The sequence below is a fragment of the Sparus aurata genome, chromosome 1 (genome assembly GCF_900880675.1).
Source record: "Sparus aurata chromosome 1, fSpaAur1.1, whole genome shotgun sequence".
In the NCBI taxonomy this organism is placed as follows: Eukaryota; Metazoa; Chordata; class Actinopteri; order Spariformes; family Sparidae; genus Sparus; species Sparus aurata.
Window position 1 is genome coordinate 15,416,234 of NC_044187.1, and position 24,575 is coordinate 15,440,808.

The following is a 24,575-nucleotide window of genomic DNA, read 5'->3' on the forward strand; positions in this document are numbered from 1 at the left end:
TGACCAACATGCATGCTGCAGCGCCAAACACATGTAAAGCATCATATGGGTTTAGCGTAAATGTCAAGACCCGGGTATTAACCGCTCTTACTCTCTGCTCACACACGCTTTCATATTTGCCTGCAATTTTGGGTGATTTTTCTGAAAGTGGGGATAACGTCCACGGCCGATCACGACCATTACTTTCTCACCAAGTGTATCTACAAATATCTCAGCCATTGCAGTTATTCTGAGAGGTATTGATCAAAAGCAGAAAAGTGACAATCTAAGCCACTTCGGTCCCATTGCCCATCCATTTTCCTCACATTTTCCCTGCTCTTACTTCTACTTCAGTCTGCCCCCTTTTCCTGCCCTGTCAACACTATGCCCCTCTCCGCTGGAAAAAGGAAAGGAATGAAAAAAAAAAAAAGTGGAGAAAAATGTCACGCCAGCAAACTATAAAACCACTGTAGTGTGTTTCCTCTCTCCATCCATTCTTCCCTCCAACACCACCACCACCACCACCTCCTCCTCCCATATAATTGCAGTCAGACACATTTCTCAATCAAAGGTACAGAGGTTTTGGTGTTGAAACCCAAACCAAAGTGTTCCTGAATGAATTAGTTAAGAGCAAGTGAACATGTGCATGTGGTTAGTAGCTGTGTGCGTGCGTGCGTCTGTGTGTGTGTGTGTGCGCTTATCTGTATGCGTATATGGTTTGTAGATCCAAGAGTGTAAGTGGAACAGCATGGTGAGGAGAGGGTGGTTTGTATGTGGAAACGGCTTCTGTGAGTAAAGCGTTCACAGATCCACACACGTACACACACACACACACACACACACACACACACCCACACACACAGATACATATAGACAAGTGACGTGATTCAACAGTTATATACAGTAGTGAACACAGGACTGCCGGTTCAGAATTAATTTAAAATTAAAGATTTTGTGTGTGTAATTTTAAGACAGATTCAAAATATATGTTGGAAATATAAATATCTGAAAATTTGGCAAATTAAATTAATAAAATATAATAAAACCCCTCTCCAGTTATTATATTATATTCTCAATCTGGTAATTTCAACACAATTTGTGAACTTCTTACATTTTACTTCCAATTTCTGATAAAATATTATTTTCCTTTTTTATCCAACTGTGTATCTATCTAGTATATTTTTGGTTTGCAGATAAATGTTTAGGGTAAAAAAAAATGTGAAAATGTAAATAAATCTTAAAATGTCTTGTTTTAGCCCAGACCCAAATAATATTATATTTCAAATAATATGAATCACAGACAAGCAGCAAACCTGCAGAGGATATTTGCAATTTCTTCTTAATTAAACAACTTATTGATTAATCGAGCTCTTAAAAAAAAAAAAAAAAAAAAACGCTCTGGCCATTTGTTTTGAATATTTTCCCCTCAGGAACCAAAGTGAAAACCCTCCAAATCTGCGGTGTGAGAAAGCCATGTTTTGAGTAACGGTTGGATCGCTGCGGTTCCCATAGTCGTTGTAGCCTCTGTGTTTATATCAGCTGGTTCTAATAGTCAGCTGGTGGGAGCACCGTTGCTCAACTGCTCAGCCTCATGTCACGCTACTGGCTAAATCCTCTAGATCTCCTCAGAAGGGCTTCAAAGGGGCCGCGGCCGCCGAGAAGCAGCCAGTCACTTAAGGACAGTAAGTAGTCATTGTACGGCCCTATTAGCCTGTAAGTAGCTATGAAATTCAATCATCTTCCCCGAGCCTCCGGGCAACGCTTTGTGTCAGGGGTGTGTTCCCCGCCACTACGCCGCGCTAAATGAGAGATAAAATGAGGAGAACAGTATTGCAGATGATAGGTAATAAGTTGTCTTTTTGATATTGACGTCAGGGGATATTATTTGATGATAAATTACTTCAGCGTGATAGGAGCAGTCAGGGTTACAAATGCTTTACATGTACTGATTTAGGATTTGAATAAAAAAGTTAAGGCCACAGGTGTAATCATTTTTAATTCCTATTTAAATGACATATGCTATGAATCAATATAATTATCCAGCAAATACATCCACTGTTCCCGCATTATGTTCTAATGAAGCGCCTCTTTACCGTACATTCACACGCTGGCTAGCAACACTACGGATGTCGTTGTTTTTCTCCTTTCTATTCACCTGCTTCGTACATTTTAGACTGAGAGTAAAAAAACAAATTCATCGGGTGCATGCGTGTGAGTTTGGTGCATTATTTTTTTCTGCCGGGTGTCAGTGTGTTTGGGTGTCAGTGATGCGCCAGAGAACTCAGGACACTGAGCTGACAGAGTATACCTGCAGCTCCTCTGATGCCTGACCAGGGAATGTATGCAGTGCAGGGGGGAAGGAAAACACACACACTTATATTCCCCCAAACGCATAGAGACCCCGAATAACACAGATGCTTCAATATTCTGTCTTCACCTACACATCTCCCCTCTCTATTTAATACTATAAAGAGAATGAAAATGAGATGGAAATGAACCTGCTTCGCGTATTCATAGCACATTTGCCCATATGAGCAAGATATATCAAGATTGTAACTCATTTACAAAGCCTTACATACATGTTATCAATAATTAGTAATCGGGAAGTTATTGAGGAAAAACTTTTAGTTAATGGCCTGGTAGTTGAAGAAGAAGTAGAATAAGACATTAATAAGTGCTTTATAATGACTAATAACAAGCTCAAATGCTACTAATATGCACACTTATACTCAACTAATTAAATGATAATAAAAACAACAACAATGCCATTTTTACAGAAGTTATCCTCAGTTTTCCCTCAATAACTTCTTACTCATTGCATACTGATAGTAGGTAAGTAAGGTTTGGTATATGAATCATGATCTTAATATTCTCTGCTCAGTATGGGTCGTATATAAGTCGTAGCACTCTTAGTTAATGGCCGAGTAGTTGTAGGATACGGTCATGCAGAATAAGACATTGAACACTGTTTTATAATGAGCCAATATTCTATTAATATGCATGTTAATAAGCAACAAGTTAATAATTAATATGATTACAGAGCTGGTAGAAACAGTAAGATGTCACTGCTGACTTTAAGTGGCTGACCTTTCTCCTATCTGAGGAGATGGTCACCCTAATTCAATCCGCAGCACTTCTTAGCCCATCGTCATCTCGATTCGTCTGGTTCTTTATTCCCCTTGATGAGGATGTTTAGGATTTCTTGCAAGACGCTCACCTGCTCTTTTTCTGCCCGTGTAGCAGGAGTGAGCCAACACTTATGTACGATAATAACCGGGAGCTAGTCGCTCGTGTTGACAGTTCATCCGTTGACAGTTCATCCGTTGACAGTTCCACATTAGCAGCAGTGCATTTAGGGCAATAATTATCTGCAGAATAAACTCATATTCACATGTCATCGTTGTTTTTCTTAGTTATAATTCACAGACGGAATTAATTTATGTCAACACCCGTGAAAAACTTTGCCCTCCTCTGACCTCTCCGCCAGCCACCGCAACAAAACCGAATACGACGAAGAGGTGTGACTAAACATGCGTACACTCTGCAATTTACCTTTGTAATAGGCTCCTTAAACCGAAGAAATTAATCGATATTATTAACAGCTCAGTGGCTCATCTAGTGGTTGGAATTTTGATTTGTAAAGCTGAGGAATTATACATGACATCAATAACCATTAAAATGAACGATTGTCTTTTCTCCCGCTCTCCTTTCATCCCTCCAATAAAGCTTTTTTGTAGCCTGACCTTCATTCCACAAACTTGCTCTCTTATAGCATTCACACAAACTCGCACACCCGCAAATCCGCGCAGTGTTCCATAAATAAATGCATGCGTGCAGGTTTATGTGTGAACATAATGAGTCGAGATTTATTTAAGTTCCCAGTAAACACGCTCTTGCTGCCAGACAAGCCGAAAGGCAAGCGGCTCCCTGTCATCACATTTTCAAGAGTTTAAAAGTTATTTAATGATCTTTGCAATGTCTCTTACCTCTAGCTGGCTTGTGTTCTGAAATATTTCATAGATTATTCTGAAAAACTCAAGAAGCCCAAAACTAGCAGCGCGATGTAGCATTTTGAATCTTTTTATGCAGAAAAGCCAGTTAATTTTTCTCATTATCTACCGGTTTCAAGAGAGTCGTGTGAGCATATACAACAAGGTTTTCTGCCTGATAGTGACGACTGGGAGATTTTTTTACCCTTCACACCACTTTATTTCCCCGCCGTTACTCCCCTATCCCCCCCGACTTCAACGTCAATCTGAGGCATTATGTGAACAACACAGACACCTTTATTCATCGGCAGAATTCCTTGCCCTTCACTCTGGCAGGACTTTTTACCTTCTCCCCTCCTCAGCCCTTCATCCCTCTCTACCTTCCTCCCTCCACTCATCCCTCTCTCCTCTCCCATGGTCGTTCCCAGACAGACCCACAGCCAATGTGCACCAGATGCCCCCCCCCCCTTCGCCAGCCACCCACAACTCCACCCCATCCCGGCAGCCTGTCACTGCTCACCCCTCTGTTCGATACAGACAGATGGAATTGCTATCAGTACTGGTTTCTCTCTGCCTGTCTCAGCCTCTGTCTCCCACACTCCACACTGTCTATTTTGTCTTCCTTTTTCTTATCCCTTACCAAGTGAAAAATAAGTAGCGAGAAAGAGAGAGAATGCGTGGAAAGAGAGAGAGACAGAGAGAGACACAGGCTTTTCAGCCAACATATGGGCTGAAGCCCAGGGTTTTCCTGAGCGACATTCTCAGTAATGTTCTGTCCTTGTAGAACATTGGGCTGCCTCCACTTTTATGAGATGTGGTTTTCCTGACTCCACACGGCTTCCAGGAGACCCAGATGGAACCGCTAACAACCCCCACCACCGCCACGCAACCACACACACACACAGACACAGACACACAGACACACACACGCGCGCCGTACACACACAAACAGTCTTAACCCTAATTGCGCACACACTCGGAGGAATGCTTTTTCAAACTATCAGATGCGCGCGCACACACACACACACACACACACACACGGCCACGAAAGCACAGTGCGTCGATAACCCTCCAACACGGGCTTTGTTTCAGTGGCAGATGCCTGAGCATGAAACAATCTCCTTTAATTTCTGTTATTTATCTGCTTATTTGGCAAATATATTCTTTCTCTAATGAGCATGAAGAAGGGAAGTCTTTTTTTTTTTTGGAGAGCTTGGAAGGCCGCAGGAGGGCCATGCTCGTATTTAAAAAAAAACAAAAAACTAGTGACTGTAATGTTGTACATGTGTACTTACACATGTGGAATATGAGATGTAATTACATGGATTAGGGTGCAACAGCGTTTGTGTAAGACAGGAAACCATTTCCAGTTGCAGGTGGGTCCTGAGGCCTTACTGAAGGTACCACTCGGCTCCTCTATAGTGGTTTAGAAAGGTATTTATTGAGTTAGAGTCACATTTCAAAATGTCTTCTTCTTCTTTCTTCACTGTCCCTCCCCTCTCCCTCTCCTTCGTTTTCTGTCTCTCACTCTGTCAACTGTGAAGGGCACCTTATCTCTTGATCCTCGCCTGAGAAACTTCCATTTTAGGTAGTCGGGCTCCGTGCAACAACATTTTTTGGACACAATCCCCTTCTCCAATCTCCTCCATACGGCACAGTTGTAACCCCTATTTTCCTCCTGTCCTCCTCCTCCACCCTCCATCACCTCCCAGTGCCTCCCCCTTTCTCTCAGAACCTGTTTTCTGTTATCACTACTTAATGCCTCACCCTGGGAGATGGACGGGGGAGAGAGCGTTCTCCTAAGGTGGAAATTCTTACGTTCATATGGTTATGATTTGGTGGGGAGGTCAGGCTCGATTTTTGCTGGAAGGCTTACGGTTGGCTCTGTGCTGGCCGTGCTGGGCTCCAAGCACTTCAAAGAGGGCCGGTGTACTGAATCAAGGTGATTCTCATCCCCCCCCACACCACCCTGCGCACACATACACACACACTTGTCCTGCCTAGTGCTCTTAAGGGTGTCTTCTCCCTTCTTTTGCTCAATCGCTCACTTCTCGGTAAGCTCGAGATAAAAGGATGTGATTTCAGATTAGAGGATCAGTCAGCGGGAGTTGGAGGAGCATTATCAGCGAGGCATTAAAACCATTTGATAACATATTTTAGAAAAAAGAAACGCCGCTTTATCAACAAGAAGTATTAAATCCAGCGTGCTTTTGTAACACAATAAACAATCTATGAACCATGTAATGTTTTACAGAAACGGTTGCGCCTCTTCACTGTCACTTTTCTCACAGCCTCCCTCCAAAAGCTCACAGCCAGCTCCTTACACAAGTGCTGCCCGTGCCAAATCCTCAGTCCCTCGCTTTTGAATCCTGAACCCCAGTCTCAAATGAATTCAAGCTGGAGAAGCAAGGTTACGAGCAGGTTACATTGTATGCAGGAATTTCGGGAATAATTCCCCTTATATTGGATTTGGAAGGTAGTCCGGGTTTTACCATAGATTCGACGGGGCCTCACAAGCTGCCGCGAGTTTAATAGTGACAAATAATATTTTGAAACCAGTTTGCCTGTTTAGTTTTGTGCACTTATAACACCTTTGCACGTGCTATAAAGTGGAGGTTGAGAAGAAAATAGCTCCTCAAAGAGGAGGACTGCAGAGGCAAGACAGAAGCGTGAACTGTTGTGTTTGTGGGTGCCGCGTACTCGCATCTTTTAATCATGCGCCATCTTAGCGTTATATTCCTCGCCCGCTCTTTGACATTTTCTCTTCCGTCCATGTCCGTGGTCGTTTTCACACTCTCACAGCTAGACTTGTCTTACACATCTACCGCCACCTCCACTGTCACTTCTACGTCTCTCGGAATTATGGATGTTTTCTCAGCGTGTGTACTCTTGCCTTAGCTGTTATGAACCCACAGTGCCGTGCCTGTGTTGTGTTCTTTATCTTTACACTGCTTCTTATTTTTTTATTTTTTTTTGGTCAGGTGAGACTATCGTTCCAGTAACAACGTTCGACACCCTGACGCGCTCTTCTCCTTCCTCTCTCTCTCTCTCGCTCCCTCTTTCAAATACTCAAATCAAACACTCGCTGTGGTTCAGCTCTTTCCCGGCTGCCTCATAAATGTTTAGTGTCACCTGGCTTTTTTACTAACTGCACACACACACACACAGACACACACACTGTACGTTGAAAGACAAGTATGATTCTTCACTTGAAGATGAACACTGGATCGATTTATTTCAGGGGTCATTCACTGATTAATAATGTTTTTTTTTTGTTTTTTTACGTGAATGTTACTATATGCAGAGCATTTCATACACTGCAGTCTAGGATCACGGCTGCTGCATCACAGAATGTGATAAAAAAAAGACCAATACACACGACAATTTCTTCTCAGGAGACACTTGAGTAATTACACCACATTCGGAAATTCCCTTTAATGCATCCATTACATGCTCGGTGGTCACATGTATATTTCAAAATGTTATTTTAACTTAAGATAAGTGACCCCCCCTTATATGGTCAAATTCAAACATCATGAATATATCATGTCATAACGTATGGGAGTGAGGTGTGTGTTAGTGTGTGTGTGTGTGTGTGCAGGGGGTGTTTTTAAATAAAATCTGATTGGGGAGTTAACATGCTGTGCGGGGCAAACATGGGAAGTGAAAACGATATGTTTAACATACATGGTCAGGTCTAGGGGCTCCCATGGGATCCTAGTAGGGGTTTGATCAAACTCCACTCCACTGGGCTTCACACACACAGCGTACGAGCGCCACCTTCTTCCCCATTTCCCTCTCAAATCCCCATGATAAGGCTGACTTCAAAGCCTCGAAGCCAATCCTACAGCTTTAACCCGAGATGCTGGTTTGATTCACCGGCTGCATCTCTTCCCATGGCCCCCACCACACCTCAACACATTCGCACACACACACACACGCACACACACGCACAGCCTCAACTCACATTCAATCTATAGCTGTGAAAAGCTGCCTGCTATCTCTGTCCAGCTCACAGTGTCTCCAAATCTAAGTGCAGAAAAGGAGCCACCAGTGCTTTTCTACTCTGCTCTAAGTTCCACTGGCATGTCATGATTAGAATAAAAAGGAATATTCTGCCTGTAATAATGGGGTCTCCTCATCCCCCCCTATCACCCGGCTCCTCTTCTTCTCTTCGCCCGCTCCATGTGATATACATTACACTGATCAGTGTAATGGGATCTCTGGTTCTCTCACTGCACATTTGCCTTTCTCTTTTTACCCAGTGTCCATGCCCCCCGGAGAATTCCCTCAACAGGTCCTCGCTGCCACCCCGGTGTGGCTGAAGCTCCCCGGGAGAGGTTCTCATAGTCAGCCGCGCGCCCTAATTGAAACTGGAAATGTGCCAGACTGCTTATCAGGAATTTTTATTTACCTCTGCCAGACTCTACCCGCTTTAACTTTTCAAAGGGGGCTACGTTATAATTGCCTCCTCAAACAGAATCCCTCTCTTTCTGTCGGCATCCCTCGCTCCATATATCCCTTTTCATAAGTTATAATATCCTGTCTCGCCTGCGCTGGAAGGAGGAAATGGCTTCTGAATTCTGAAGTGCTTTTTCCGGGGGCTACAGGGGTTTGTTGCTGCGGAGGGAAATTGAATTTTACTTCAAGGTCAGCGACACTAATGACGGTGTGGGAAGGTGTTGATCTCGCGCGGCTCTGGTTTGTCTAGCAGCACCCCGCTGTATCGATCGGCGCGGGAGATTCCAGTCCCGCATCGATTGTCGCACTGAATTGTTTGGGAGTGTGGTGGAAATCACCAGTGTGGTATAAGTGGTGATCTGGGACTGCAGCCGCTCTCAGGGGTCAGCGCGTAAAGATAGAAAAATAGATGACTGCTTGGAGCAAAAGGAACGCTGACAAATGTATAGAGTCTCCCAAATCGGCTGCAGATGATAGTAGATACAGTACATAAATGTCCTGAACTGCTCCCCCACACCATGACTGATGCTTAATATAGCTGTTGGAAGTGCTCATACACTCTAAACACCACTTGAGAATTGCGCGCACATACACACACGCACACTTATAGACAGGATACCTTCCCAGGCTCAACAAATATAACCACCCATATGTACACACACGCACAGAGAGGGAGAGAATTTTAACCAATCACTTTCATGATTCACTGCTGCTTGTATGCAAGATGGTTAGTTATGGGTAGGTGCCCTGCGGTGTGAGTGAATGTGTGTCACTTCCCCCACAAATGGAAACATTTAGACACTGAAGTGTGTCCTGAGGTGAGAGCTGTAGAAGCTCTCACTCATAAAGTAGCGGGGAGGCAGCCTGTGGAGGAAATGAGCTAGGCAGACTGGTGGAGGGAGAGGAGCGTGACACACACCGAGGGACCTCACACACACACACACGCACATATGCTGTTGAACCACACACCGGTGACTGCTGCTGTGGTTGTGCTTTGCACCGTGTCTATCGCCGTCTCATTTTTCGCCAGAGCCTCCAGCTGTGTTTGACTTCCTGTTCTTCTACGTGATGTTGTGGTGACATTGGCAGAAAGGACACAGCCGGTACTGTGCCTCCATGTTGTGTGGTAGTGGTTAAAAGGTTCACTGACCCCACCGTGAACCAACACCAGCACTGAGACACCTGCAAGTTCACCGCAGAATACCAAATAATGTGGGATGGCTGCTGAAACATAATGGAGCTCCTCAGTTTAAGTCACTCCTCATTTCAAATTCCACTTCTTTTAGCGATTTCTAAACACGTCAACACCATAACCAGCTCACTCACTGGTCGCACAGCCCCATCTCTTACGCTCCTATTCGCTTTTCTTCTCCCCCTCCTCTTTTTCGTTATTCCCACTCTCTGACGTGCTGTGCATGAGCGCCTTTATTAAGCAGGATGACCTGTCATGCAGGTGTGAGGCGAAGGTGATGACTTCCCCCGCCCGTCCACACATCCTCACTCTCCCTCTCTCTTCCTCTGTCTGTGGTCTAAAGAAAGACGCTGCCTCTCCCTCTACCAATTGGTCTGGCTTCGCTTCACCTCAGACAGTAGAGGGTAGGTGGACAGAGGGGTTAGGGGAGAGAAGGAGGAGGTGATGAGTGGGAAAGGGGGGGGGGGGGGGGGGGAGCACAGTGAAGCCTCAGTGTTTCTCAGAGGAAGGACCCGAGAAACTTCAAAGTCAGTCGGATTCCGTGGTAGGTCAGCCTGTTTTTAATGGTGATTAGTATTAGCATGCGTTGCGAGCTTAAAGACATTTTTTTTGTTTGTTTGTTTGTTTTTTATCCCCGGCCATGCCAATAAACAATCAGTGCATTAAGTGGCAAGCAAATGGAATCAATTCATCCAGTTTTGCGCAGATGAGTGCAGAAAACGAGGCGTGAAGCAGCCGCTCTCTGTGTTTGGAGTGGCTAATTAGGAGCCCATTACAGGGCATCTCAGCATGGTGCTACCCTGATTGTTTATTAGAATTTCACTAAGGTGAAGGAGGACGGGAGAGAGAGAGAAAGAAAAGGGGACTAATAGTAGTAATAAATGGATAATAAATGGATACCTAACGGAGACACACACGCACACACACATGCAGCCTTGGTGAATGCCAGCCCCTGGGCCTCCTACAAAAAGGGCTCTTGTAAAAAGTGGGGGAAAAAAGAAAAATCTCTACCAGCACCATGCATATGCTTGGCTCGGTCCTCTTAAAGACTGTCTTATTAAATGGGTAAGTGGCTGAGTGCTGGGACCACCAAGTGCGCCATGCTGTCACTGGCACACTGCTCTCTGTGGGCTGAGTGCTGAAGGCGTAGACAGGATATGATATAGGGTCACACGAAATGATGGTTTAACACTCTGATGATACATCAGTTCCCAGCACTCGCTGCTCGGCCCGCGAGTGCCATTTCTGAGACTTCTCTCGTCCTCGGATTTTGTTGTGGAAGATGCGGAGCTCAGTTATAGCCTCCCACAACACTGCCTTGAAAGTGTGTGTATGTGTGTATCTGTGTGTGTTGGAAGGCAAAGGCAGTAATCAACAAAGACAACAGGGCCTTCTGAAGAGCGAAGATCAATAGACTGCTACAGGTGACTGACCTCAGTGAGCACAGACACATGCATGCAGGATAACCACACAAACACACACAATCAGGCGTAGGCACATGCACCAGTAAGTACTTGTGGCATTCTCTCCTCTGTGCTGTCTCCACCTAACCTCTGGTTTACACTGTATGTGTGTGTGTGTGTGTACATATACACACACAACCAAGTATTACTCTCATCTTCAGGATCTAAGGCTCAGTGCCAACTGGCGCTTTGGTGCCAGGCACTGCCTTATCACCTCCCAAGCACACGCACGCACGCACGCACACATGCACAGACACACACACACACACACACACACACATACTTGCATTCTTACTCACATGTGCACTTTAAACAACCTCGTTGCCAGTGTTTGTGCACAGGCACTCACACACAGTCGAACATGATGATCTACCCTCCACATAAACAAAGATAAGAGCAGGAACGGTCAGCGCATGGCCCCAAGAGGTACAAAGCTATTACTGGGAGACCACAGTCGCGTGCCTATGTGTGTGTGTGTGTGTGTGTGTGTGTGTGCAGTCACATTTGTGTTTATGCAGGGCTAGTTGCAGAGCAGAATTATGTGCGTCACCACCATTTGCCAGCCTCGCAGCACAAACCACTGCTAAGAGCTTGACGAGAGACTGCCACTGGTAGCGCAAGGTGTTGAACTCCTCGCTGACTTCCTGTCAAAGTCTTTGCCACCAGCCGTCACTGTGTAGAGACTCAAAAGTGATCTGACAATATAATCAGAGCAAGTCACTGAACAAGGTGCCAAAGTGCCCTGACAGTTTGACAATGACTTTGTCAGCTTGCAGTGTCTCACGTGAAGCACTGAATCACACCTTTGTTGAGCAGTGCGACCTGTTTAGGTATGGGGTGTGCTGTCTCCACCTTGATCCCTGACAAAAATCCAGCCCATTGAGGTGACACAGTACAAAGCGTTTTCTCACTTTGCCAAGCTGACAAACCTAATTACCGTGGTAAAATTCCTGGGATCAGTCCTAGATCAAGTCTCCTTAGTACTGTGAGCTGCACACCCAGTGTCCCTCAGGAGAGGAATTCCATTGATTTCCCAGATTCCCAGATCTGAACACCGAACTCAAAGCTATGTAATTACTCACTGATTTTCCCATAGTGTTACCTTCAGGGTTATAGCAATTATAGGCTAGAAAATACATGTTTTTCCCGTTGAGTGAGGTGAAATCTCATTACCCATTTATTAGCTTTAAAAACCTTGAGGCAGCAGCACAAACTGCAGTAAAAGTTTGCCCGTGGTGACATCTATGACTCAACTTGCCATTTATTAATGTTTCAAGAGGTTTTTACAGGTCCACATTCTATACAGAAATCAACCTCTTTTCAACACAGTGCGATTTGAAAGCTAAAAATAGACAGTTTCAGGCACTTTCCTCTGGCGGGGTGACAGAAGTTCGCCTTCGCGTAGCAGTGGAATGAATTCCTCAGCATTATGACCACATCAGTTCCTTCAGCTCTTTGAAATAAATGCAGGACAGAGTGTGTTGTTATCAGAGCGTAGGCTCAGCCACCTTCTCCCTTTATGGGCATGTTTCGCTAATCTCGCTACTGGCCTCTGCTTTTTTTTTAAGTCGAAACAGGTGTTGCACTTATAACGCAGTCTCGTATTAGCGCGAGCACCTCAGCTCATACTCCTCCAAGGGTCGTGTTTTCTTTGCAGATTCCTTCCTTGGCTGCAAGACCTACACCTTGTTTCATATGAGTTAGAGACTTGAGGACGAGAGTCATTAAAGCTATTTTGATACGGGTGTAGTTTTAAGATGGACTTGCTCGGGGTCAGATGTACTTGTTACATGCCCCGTCGATGCTTCAAAAAGAAATGACAGATTCATGGGCTGGCACTAAACCTCGACTGGTTCAAGTCACGTCCATCGTGAGTCACAACTCATCAGTTCTGTTTTCGCCATCCACTGTGTGCGTGTCAGTAGGTAGGTGAGTTTTATTGTCTGCCTTAAAATAAAAAAGCAATATAAAGTAAAAATCAATCTGGCACAAGACCCAGCAAAGGTTTCTGCTTTGGTCCCTTCAGCCACCCTCCTCTCTGCCTTTTTCTTCCATTTTCATGTCTAAGGATAGAGAGATTAAAGGGAGGCCATGTCTCAACCCTGAAGAACTGCCATCACTCAAAGATGAGCAGTGCCAAGCTCTTCTCTCTCTCCCGCTCTCCTTCTCTGTCTCTCTATCTGCTGGATAAACAACATCCCCTGGTGCTCTTTGGCCCTTCTCTTCATCCTCAACCCACTCGCACACACATCACACCCATGATTTACTGTCATACACTCATATATGTGTGTGTGTGTGTGTGTGTGTGTGTGTGCGCCCGAATGCACGCGTGTGCACACATGTGTTCTGTCTGCATGGCAGCGGCCACATCAAATACACTAAAGCAGCACTCCTCTGAGACATTACCCCATCCATTCTCATTCCCCCATAGTGATTCCAATACAGAAAAAAGTCAACATTTCAAAACCTGAAGAAATTAATAAATAAAAGTAAAGGCAGACTACATCTGGCACAATGTCTGTACTTAAGGTTTCCAAGTATGTGTCTGGGGAGGAGATCTGGTGGGACGGAGCCCGAGTCGGCTTGGAAGCAGTAGAAACGGATGTCACACTGGAAATTTATACGGTGCGGTTCAGGGAGCAACGGCTGTAAATTGACAAGTGATGCTTGTGAGCAGCGTTACCCGTCTGTTTCCCTTTCTCTCATCTTCTATCTTTTTCCGCTCATCTTTTCTTCTCCTAGCGTAGCTGTTACTTCTTACATCTGTGCTCGCCCCGAGCATTATTGTTAACGGGTGAGAGGTACGAAAACAAGCCAGGAGACCAAAAGGGGGAAAGGTAGCTGTGCGAGCTGAGACGTGGGAGAAAATGACTTGTGTTCGCTTTGTAACATGAAATAGTGACAGAAAAAAAATGTGCTACATCTGAAGCCAATATATTTCATCTTTAAGCAATGTTTTGCCTGGATGAATACGACCCTTAAGTCCTGTTTTGGCAGTGATGAGAAAGACTGAAATGAGGGGGAACTGCGCAGCATCACCAGAAAAACCAGAAAATGTCTGAAAACAGTGCGTTTTTTAAAAATTTTATGCCCTTTTACCAACATTAACGATTATCCCTGTCATTTCTTCCTGGAAAAATATTTAATACTGCCCAGGCTATTAGCCACAGTACTGAGTTTGCGCATGTGTGTGCACGCCTCGGTGAACCTGCGTGCAACCCGGCACGTGTGTGTATCTGTGCTATAGTTTGACCGGGTCATTCTACTGTATAAATGTCTCTAATGGCAGCACTCTTTTTAATAATGCAGGATCCCCTTTTCTCTGTCCCTCCTCCCCATCACATCATGTTTGGAGTGACAGCCACACGAGCCACCGTCCCCATCCCACCCTGCCTACAGTAGGTCACCTAGACACAGAGAGAGAGACGAGCCCGAGCAAAGATCATAGGACTGGAATATGATGCTGAAAGAGGTGCACACAAAGAAGGAAGACAATGCACAGCAATTTGGCAAATTTAGACATTTTTAGAGTGCAAAGACAAGCGTGCACTCTAAAATATCAATTGTGTCATAATGATTCACCAAATTTAGGATTCAAAGTGAAGATCAAAATTTAGAACAAAGAATGATTCGATTTAAAGAAGCACGTTTCTAAATAGTTTTGTTTTTTTTTGACTTTTACAAAAGAAAACCTTCGACCTAATATGTGATGAATCATGAAAAAAGCAGAGAACAATTATTTTCTTGGTGGACCACTGGTTAATGTGCACACCATAACGTCTCTTTCTTGCACCTTGTTCCCCTTTTTCTCTCCCAGGGTTTCCTTTCTTTGTCACTACTTTTATCTCTCCTGAAAAAAACGATATAATAATCCTTTACAAGAAGAACACAATTTTCCCAAAACATGCTCTAATTTTAATTTTTGTGCAAGGACACAAAAGCAGTCAATAAATAAAAATACAACAAAAACAACACAATCTAAATTGTCCTTTACACAGCAGACAATATGCCAGTGTTCTGCCTGTACATGTGGAGCGCATGTGTCACTGGAGTTTTGTGGAGAACCGTATTCAGCCAGCGAAGCCAAAATCTGACAAAGAAATCGTAGCTCTAGCGGATATTTTTAATAGCTTAAAATGATTTTATTTGATATAAACATCAAAATCATTACCCTCTAAAGTGAATCCCTCTGAGAGGGTGATTTGTCTTGGTGATACGGCCTCGCTGTACGAGTCAGCGCTCACCCTGCAGTGTGCAGCAGTGACATCTGGTAGACTGCGCTCTTCTCCCACCAGCACCGCCGCACGCCAATTGAGAACAGACAGATGCCAAGACCACTGTGGCAGCGCTGTCTTGCTCCCTCTCTCACTTTTTTTTTTCCCCCTTCTCCCAGTGTACCAATTCTCTCTGATATGAGAAACATGCTGTCACATCTGGGCCTTACAGAGAGAAAGAGACGTGAAGGGAGAGATAATACGAGACAAAGACGGGTAGAAGGATCATCAGGGCGCAGAGAGAGGAACTCTCACACAGCTGTGCGCACACACACACACACACACACACACACACACACACACATACACACACACACACATACACACATGTGATATGTCACAGGCCCCAAACATCAATGTGGGTGCCGTGAGGATGATGCCCCTTCAGGGTGACAGCGTGATAAGAAGGGTCTATTATACTGTAGCACCAGTGCAGCATGGTGCGCGCTACTTGCCTCACCCCTACCTCTTCTCTTCCGTTCTCCCCCCCTCTCATTAACCTCGGCTCTGATTGCCCCCAGGACTCCCTTGTGCTAATTAGAGGGGGGAAATATGTCTACGATGCATGCACCCCTGTACAAACACACACACACACACACACACACAATGTTGCGCAGCTGACAGAGATGCTTCTGTGACTGTAGGTGTGAGAATGAAAGGCTCGTCTGCTATTGTGTTTCATCTGCGTTCTGAATGTGTTGGCAACCGCCGGGTTAACCCCAGCAGGTGATGGTTAGCAGCACTGTTGATTCCTTTTTACACAGACAGCCTTCATCTCCGCCGTGCTCACCTTCTTGATTTAGCTCGGCTAAATCAAGAAGTGAGCATTTTGTCTCAACATGACACAATTAGGGCTGAACAGGATCTGAAACTGTGAATTGATCATTTTGTCCCCCCCCCCCCCCCCCCCGTCAGTTACTTATTATTACAAACAATTTAATAACAATTCTTAATGACAAATTCAAATAGGAATATAATATAATATTATGCTATAATTAATGTAATTCCCTCATATTTTAATGAGGATTGACCTCTCGTGGTGAGATGCTTAGGACGATGAAGATTAACCGATTGCCAAGCAGAATCGCTTTACACTCACACACACACACACACTCACACACTCACACACACACACACACACACACATACACACAATTACTGCTCTCTGCTCTGTGGCGAAAAAAAGCGTATTGACAGAGAAGCTGCACGACCTCTTCCAGCACAGACTTTTCTAATAGCACTCTGACATCTCCATTCAGAAAGCTTTTGTGTTCTGGGAGGCAATTTGTGAATAAAAGACCCATTTTCTTTTCTTTTTTTTTTTTTTTTCTTTTTTGTTTTACATGCTGTTCGGGACAAGCCCGAGCAGATGCAAACATGTTGTGGGAGTTGTACAGCAAATAGCCATTTGTACCTGGACTGGACCTGGGGAGACAGAAGGAGAGAGGGACGAAGAGAGGGGGTTACAGAACGATGGGGGCAGTGAGGGGCGAGGGAGAACGAAAGAGAGAGTATTTAAGAGCACTTGAGTGCCAGCATAGATGTAGTCACTTCTCCCAGTGGACGTAACTGGGCCCCACTGCACCATGGCATGATTTTTCACTTTAGCAAGCACCACTCAGTGTGCCTCCTTCAGTCCCCCTCTCCTTTCTCCTCTCCTCTCAGTCACTGCGTGCTTCAATGATTCCATCATTCCCTTTCATTCACTCCGACTACAACGGGCGCAAGTGCACACAAACACATATATACGCACACACGCACACACAATTTGACCCATTTGCCCCCCTGCCATGGGTAGTAAATAATTCCATTGTGAGGGCCATTAGTGAGTATCTCAAGGGTTAAGAGGGGAAATACACATGCAGTCAGATGGGTGATTAGACAATAAGAAGATGAAATGTCTACTATTGTTTTGTTGCTTATTGTTTCACAGAGCTCACATTAGACCTGTGGCTAATTCATATGCTTAATGTCCTTTTATTCGCCCTGTTTTTATCTCAAGAGGCAACGTACTGCGGAGATGAAGACATTTACACGCGCACACGCTCACACACGGACCTATACACGCTTTATTTGTATTGCTACCTCTCTCACATGTGGCAGCAGGTTACTCTGCCAGAGTCTAATGATCAACAGACGCGGCTCCCATCGCTGTTTAGGATTCAACATCCCTTCAGACTTAAGGAAATGTAGGATGCAATTATGCAAAGTATAGAAAGGGCAGAGCCAAAACTCTTCGCCTGTCCTCCTGCATTCCAACAGCAAAACCAAACTGTTTGTGTTAATGTCCTGGCCGCTGTGTTTGTGTGTGTGTGAGTAGGGCCTCAAGCAATGCAGCTTGCCATCTTAGTTGAGGACTGCACCTTACATGGCCACACCGCGGTCTTGCCAGTGACATAACCTCTTAAGAATTAGTGTCACCAAGCCAGAAGCTTACAAAGGAGACTGACTCTTAACACTGCAATGCATCCTAACTGTGTGTGTAGACGTGTGTCAGTGCGTGACTTGTGTGTGGAGCATGTGTGTATGTGTCTGTATCGCCACATAGCCTGCAGTCAGTCCTGTATGCATGAACCTGTAGACACACTAACGGGTCCTCTGAGCCTTTAGTTCAGCCACTGTCAGAGGGATCCTTGTATTTTTCCACAGTCATGTCAGAGGATTACACAGTCCCTCTGCTGTTCACTGACCCCCCCACACTCCCCTACAGTACACACACACCGACACAGACACAGACACACACACACACACACACACACACACACATACATCAAAGCAGCCCAGCGTAGTGCCCAGCACTGAGCTTGGGGCACACTGGTCTACTCACTCAGCAGGCCGCTGGCACACACTCCACATCTGCCTGCAGGGATTGCCCATGGCAATCATGGCCTCTGTGTGTGTGCATGTGTATGTGTGTGTGTTTTTTATCAGAAAAAAAAACATGATATGTTCTTTGTTGGGTGTACGTATGTCTGAAAAAGTGTTTACAAGTAGTTACGTGATACATTTTGTGGTAGCGCTGGCTATAAAAAATAGCTGCAGTTTCTGTTTTTTTATAAGCTCTAAACTGCTTCAATATAATCTGAAATATCTACGGTCACCTCTTCATTTTAGTCAGCGCAAAGTCTCCCACTAAAAACATAAATTTTAATCACATATCAGTTAGACTCCAGGACCAGGATCCAATCATTTTATTGAACCTTCAGAACTACACCAAACGCCAGTATTCTCGTCCACTTAATTTTCGTATTTTTCAAAAAGAGAAAAATGAAGTTTCTTTCGGAAAGCGGTGCAAGCAAGAGAATGACCGGTATGAGATATTTCCTAGCAATCCAAGTCATTCACTATCAATCAGACATGTGTTTTCAATATCAGTTTACCCAGACATTAAAGTAAAAACTCAATGCTCGAAAGCAGTTTGAACAGGTACACGTGAATGAGTAGCAATGTGCAAGACTTATAATGCATTATGAATTATTAAAGCACCTCGGCACATTGGCTGAGGGGGAGATATGGTGTGTGTGAATTATCCCTGATCAATATTTGGAGTTTAGCGGTAACATGGCTCCTAATTACGCCCCCGTTTGACCACACGCTCACCTCTTCTCCCACCTTTTTGTTTTCTTCTCCTTCCAAGCTCTGCTCCCATCCCACTCTTCCTCTGTCAGGCGCTTTGGCCTACACACAGGGCAACCATACAAGTGCAATACAAATCAATGGGTTCGCACATTAACACACAGACACACAGCAGACAAGGTAAGGGCTTCGAGACCTCTAACCCAAACAACTCTTGTCCTGCAGGTTGATCAATAGTCAGAAAAATAGCATTAACAGCCCATCGCACTCTTTCCATCTCTTTCTTTGCTAATCGTTCCTTCGATGCTCTCTCTCCCCTTTTCCTCCCGCGGCAGAGAGGAAAGTTTATTTCCCAGGGCTCCTTAGAAATCCCACAAGCCTGCATGCCCCCATCTCACATCCAAGCCACAGCCAGACACCCTGTTAGAGGCTATTACTATCGTCAGACCCCCCCCCCCCCCCCCTCCATCCTAACAAGACTCAGACAGTGGCTGGACATTAGCTAATCCATACTTATTGCATCTGGGTTCCTCTCACAGCCTTGTAATTCACATTGAGAGACATATTAGCGCGACATATTAGGCTGGCAACAGGTCTACGAGGTGAGATGCTACCCTGACACTAAATTGACTTAGCCGGAGCCTCGTGGGTCGTTGTCGGGCACTGCTGCTAGCTGACGACTCGGGCCCAGTCTGCGCGTATTGAGTTTCTGTGATGGCTGTTTAGCTTGTAGTGCTACACAGGGGCAGGGGGGCAGGGGGGTGGAGGTGCTCCAGCTCATTGCGTTTACTGACAGGAACCCTGCAGACCACAAGGCTATAGGGATCAATAGCATTGCATTGCACGGCACTGCCAGACCAGCCCATACCCAAACAGAGGAAGATTGCATTACACATGGGCTAAAATCAGGACAAGCCTACAGCCCTATTAGCACAGCACAAACACGCTCCATTTGCACTCACATTGAAGCAGGGATTTCATTTTCTAAAAAATTATTAAATAGACTATTTAGACAAACACAAACATGTAATCTTTCCCAACATCTTATAGACACACACACACATACACACAGGTTATGTTTTTGTCTGGTGATCCTGGACCTGAGCCTCCAGGTGGCCCTGCATCCCTCCTCTGAACAAACAGACCAGCGGTTCGCTCCACTTCCCCCATGTCACCGAGGCCAAGTCCAGACATTGTGCGGCCCACCGGCCTGCTGACACGGCCACCCAGCCTGCCAGGGATTTGCGGCTGGGTCAGAGAGTTGACATTTATTAAAGGAAGTTGCATAGAGAGTTACAGGGAGTTGACAGTCCTCTTGTCACGTCGCACTCCAGAATTCAGAAACCTGCGCAGCACACGCCCCTCTCTGTTTCCAACAATAAAAGAAACAATGAAGCCGTTAAGCACCGTATGACCCTCCCAGGGCCCACTACAATGAGAATGACAGCTTTCATATCCCTGCCTAGTACCACTGGAGCTGCAGTTCCTTGCTTTGAACTACAACTTATGACCCATTTGAGGAAGTTATAAATCACAGATTTTTGATAAAAGGCACACATATTAAAATATATATATATTTTTTTTAAAGTCAAATCACAAGCAGAAACAAAAGCCTACATGTAAAAATTACACTAAGTGATTGTGAATGAATATTTGCGGGCCGCGAGGGGGAATGCAGAGTTTAGTGGACCATGAGGAACAATGAAAAATCTAAAAAAGAGAAGTCGAGTGAAATGGATTGAGTGTGTTGAGGGCCAGATGTGCCGTGGATGGATCAAACATCTGCTGGCTCTGCAAGGCCTCAACGGTCCTGAATGACCCCATCATCCAATCTTTCTCACCATGCGGCCCGGTGAACCTTTTGTTCTTCACTATCTGCCCTCTCATAAAGATCAAGGGCTGTGTTTTTAACTGTGTTTGAAATTACTTTGATTTCGCTCTTACCATTCAAAATGAATGTTATCTATCTGATTTATAACATGGCATATGTAGGCAAGAAAAAAAAATTTACAGTGGAGATTGCAGTTTTTTTCTGTTATTGTTCTCGATCCTGTGTGTTTTGATGGTCTAGAGCTTTCCTTGGTGTATAAGTTACAGTACAAAGAGGCAGCACCAGATGGTAACGGTGTTTATTTTTGCAGTAAGTAATCACCATTCTGGAACTTATGACAGTAGACAGGCCCAGAGACCTGGAACCATGCCCCGAGAGACCTGAGCACCACTTCCTGCTGTACCCACATGATCACAGACACAAGCGAACACGCTGTCACACACACAGACATACATACACATCCATGCACACATAAACACAAGTGTCCTCCGGGCTGCTGGCGATGTGAGCCCCCGGGCCACAGGGATAGATGTGTTCTGGCACATAGGTTGGAGTAGTGTAAATTACGCCGCAGCCACACTGGCACCCTCCGCCTCCAAGATGAATGAGCCAGCTTACATGCCAGGTTACAATTCCAGTGAGGCTGGAGTTTAAAACGGATACTGCAGAGGTTGTAATGTGGGACCATTTTACCTACTTGGTGCAATATTTCATTTTGGTATAACAACTACATTTTTTACACACCACACTGCACTCTTTTTTGATGAATGGTCCGGCATTAGGTGTCATTTACAATATCTATATTATTGTTTGTGACAATAATAAAACAATAAGAAACAATTAAAGCCCAAAAAGGCAATACCAATAAAAAGTGTAATAATTCACCTTATTGATAAATTACAACTACAGCTAATATACGTTTTACAAATACTTTTGACTTATTGTGGCCTTAAATCTCATGCAAAAATACTTTTTAAAAATACTTTTCAATACTGAAGTTGCTTTTTTGTGTCACGAAAATGTTAAATTAATGTTTACCAGTCTAGAAGTACTATGGCAATACTGGGTAACTGCATCGTGTTTGTATTTGTATATACATGTTTTGGAAATAAGACAATAAAAATAACGAAAAAGTTTTTAAATAAATAGCTGGGCTGCTTTTTAACATTTAATAACGCTTTTTTTTTTGTACCTTGAGTTTACGATATCTTTGCACCTTAAACTGTACTGGATGTCCTTTGGAGGTGTCATAATATCAGCACATATTTTGTATTATAAGAAATAAACATGGATTTAAAACTCAAAGGGTTAAATTTATATGAGCCAACAACGCCAGGACATGCGGCATCAAAACTGAGAACTCGTCCAGCAGTCAGTCATATTGACTGGACACAAACATACTGTTATACTGTACATAACACCATTATTATATAATTTCTAACAGAACACTGCAATAATGAATGATTTACAATTACAAAGTCTGGAGCGACACGTTGCCAATTCGCCAAACAGCCTGTATCACATATTCCTAGTTAACATGACAGACACAGACTCCTTTGGGGCACCCAGACCCCCTAGTGGCCCTTCCTCCATACGTGAGTCAGGCTGGCAGTGAAATACTGTCAGGGAGAGGAGCGGGGTGGAGGGAAGGGACCAGAGAGAGAGGCTCGAGTTAATGGTCTTGCATCTTCCTGGCAGCATGTCAATAATGGCTCTGATCACATTAAGTAAAGAGTCCATTAGCTTATTCTCTTTCCTCCTGCATGCTCCATAGCAAAAGCACAGGCGAAAGCTGAAAAGCTGCTCTAATGCAGTGTGGCTGCGTGTTACGGACACCTCTATCTGTTTCCAGCTCAACCAAAACAAAATGACTTGGGAGGTTTACCTACAGTACAATCCATTATTCATTTACATCAATTTCCTTTTACACAGTAACGTGATGTGCAAATTATTTTTGTTGTGTAGTAATCAATGCTACATTCCAGGTAGTACAGGAGGAAATTCAAGAAAAATGGAACACATTTTTAAAGTTCTAGTTGCAGAACATACACAGTATATTCAGAAACAAGTTGTCATGTATTGGTTTTATGAGCGGCAGCCCTCATGTAAACATTTCATTTGCAATAAATATGTGTTTATGCTTTTGGCAGGGTCTAAGTTTCACCTTTTGTAAGCGTGCTCACTAACCCAAGACTCCGGTTTTTGTGACCCATTACTAGCCTAAGGGTATAATGTGATAAGGGGCGGATATTACACAAAAGAGGCACATCAAGACACAGAAGAAACAAGGAACTACGTGGCCAAAGAGCAAATTGTGAGCATATGTTAATGCACCTTCTCGGCACCGGCCTCCTGCCAAAATAGTAATCAAGACAAAGGAGATGTGATATAAGAGGGAAAGAAAACCAGGTTGTCAGCTCCACCCCCCACCCCCTCCATCTTTACCAACACACACACATTGGACAGACAGACCATTTCTCAGCCGCCTCACTGCTCTCCATTGGCCCTGGAGGGGGCACAGCGGCCCCCACATCTGTCTCCCAGGCCCACGACAGACCTGGCTGCTTCATCCAGACCCAGCAGATCACACGAATCATCCTCAATTAATGTGAACCATCAGGCGTTCCCTCGCTGCTTCTATCACTCCACCCCTCTTCTCTGAGGCACCCCCTAAAGCTTAGTGCTAGGCCCGCTGAGTTTTACACATTGACCACAGCTACGGTTCCTTAGCACAGTTGGGTGAGGCAAGCCAACGTTATTGTGTATGCTTTGTGAAAACTGACAGGGAATCAATACATCAGTCCAAGCAGACGCTGCTCACATGTAAGCGCTGCGAGGCGGTTCTTCAGAGGTTCTGAACTCAGAGAGCGGCCGACTTTGCTCTTAAATGGCTTCCATGTGCCGCCCCATCTGCACCTCTGCTGGGCTGTGGCCAAAGGACTGTCCTTTCCACTTTTTAAAGACGCAGGGGGACAGCTTTAAAACAAAAAGAGTGGTGATGGTGGAGGCAGAGGTCAGGGGGTTGGATGAATCAGAGGTTAGGAGACCTTTGTTAAAATGACAGGTTTGTTTTCAAAGAAAGATAATGAAAAAGGACAAGACAGTGGGAGACAGAAAATGGAAACTGTTTACTAAAGGCCACCTGGAACATGGGATGTGCCAGATTGTGACTCACCCGTCTGTGGTAAAGTCCTCTGTAATAACCTGCCTCGACCCCCCTCCCTATCCTCTCAGTCTGTAACTGCACTATAAATCTCACTCCAGTCGATTAGTGTGCCCTTAGCAACAACTAACACACAGTCATGAAATTTTAACCAATGCCATGAGTTAAATCAGGTTGAGAGGTGAAGGCAGGGTATCTCACAGCCTGTCTGTTGATCAGTGCGTCTGGCCCGGCGAAAAAAGGCCTGTGGCTTCTTCACTTTCACTTACACCAGAGCTCAGCAAGCTGTCCTCGCTGGCAGTATTGAGCATAATATTGACCAGAGCAATGCTCTATGCATGGTTAATGAAATGATAAAGACGGAATCAAACCTTAATAGAATGGTTGCAAGTTTAAATCAGCAATATGACAATTTATTGAATCACCTGTATTTCGGTGTCAGCTGTGTTTTAAAGGGGTGAGCATCGGATTTATCACAGTTTTTGGCAACTGTGTCTATGTAGTACATCCTTCATCAATTTAAGATTGAAGAAGATTGTATTTGCCATATTTATTAAGTGTAACTGCAGATTGTCACTTATTAAAACCAGACTACTTTCAGGAAGGAATCAAGAGTGTCTGGTAACTTACAAGATGACTCAAGGTTG

General features: G+C 44.5%; 1 protein-coding gene across 6 annotated transcripts in view; it reads left to right on the top strand.

Moving 5' to 3' along the window:
* The window catches only part of bnc2 (basonuclin zinc finger protein 2), a 165,490-nt gene that overhangs the window by 120,372 nt on the left and 20,543 nt on the right, over nucleotides 1-24,575 (top strand). The window lies entirely within an intron of this gene.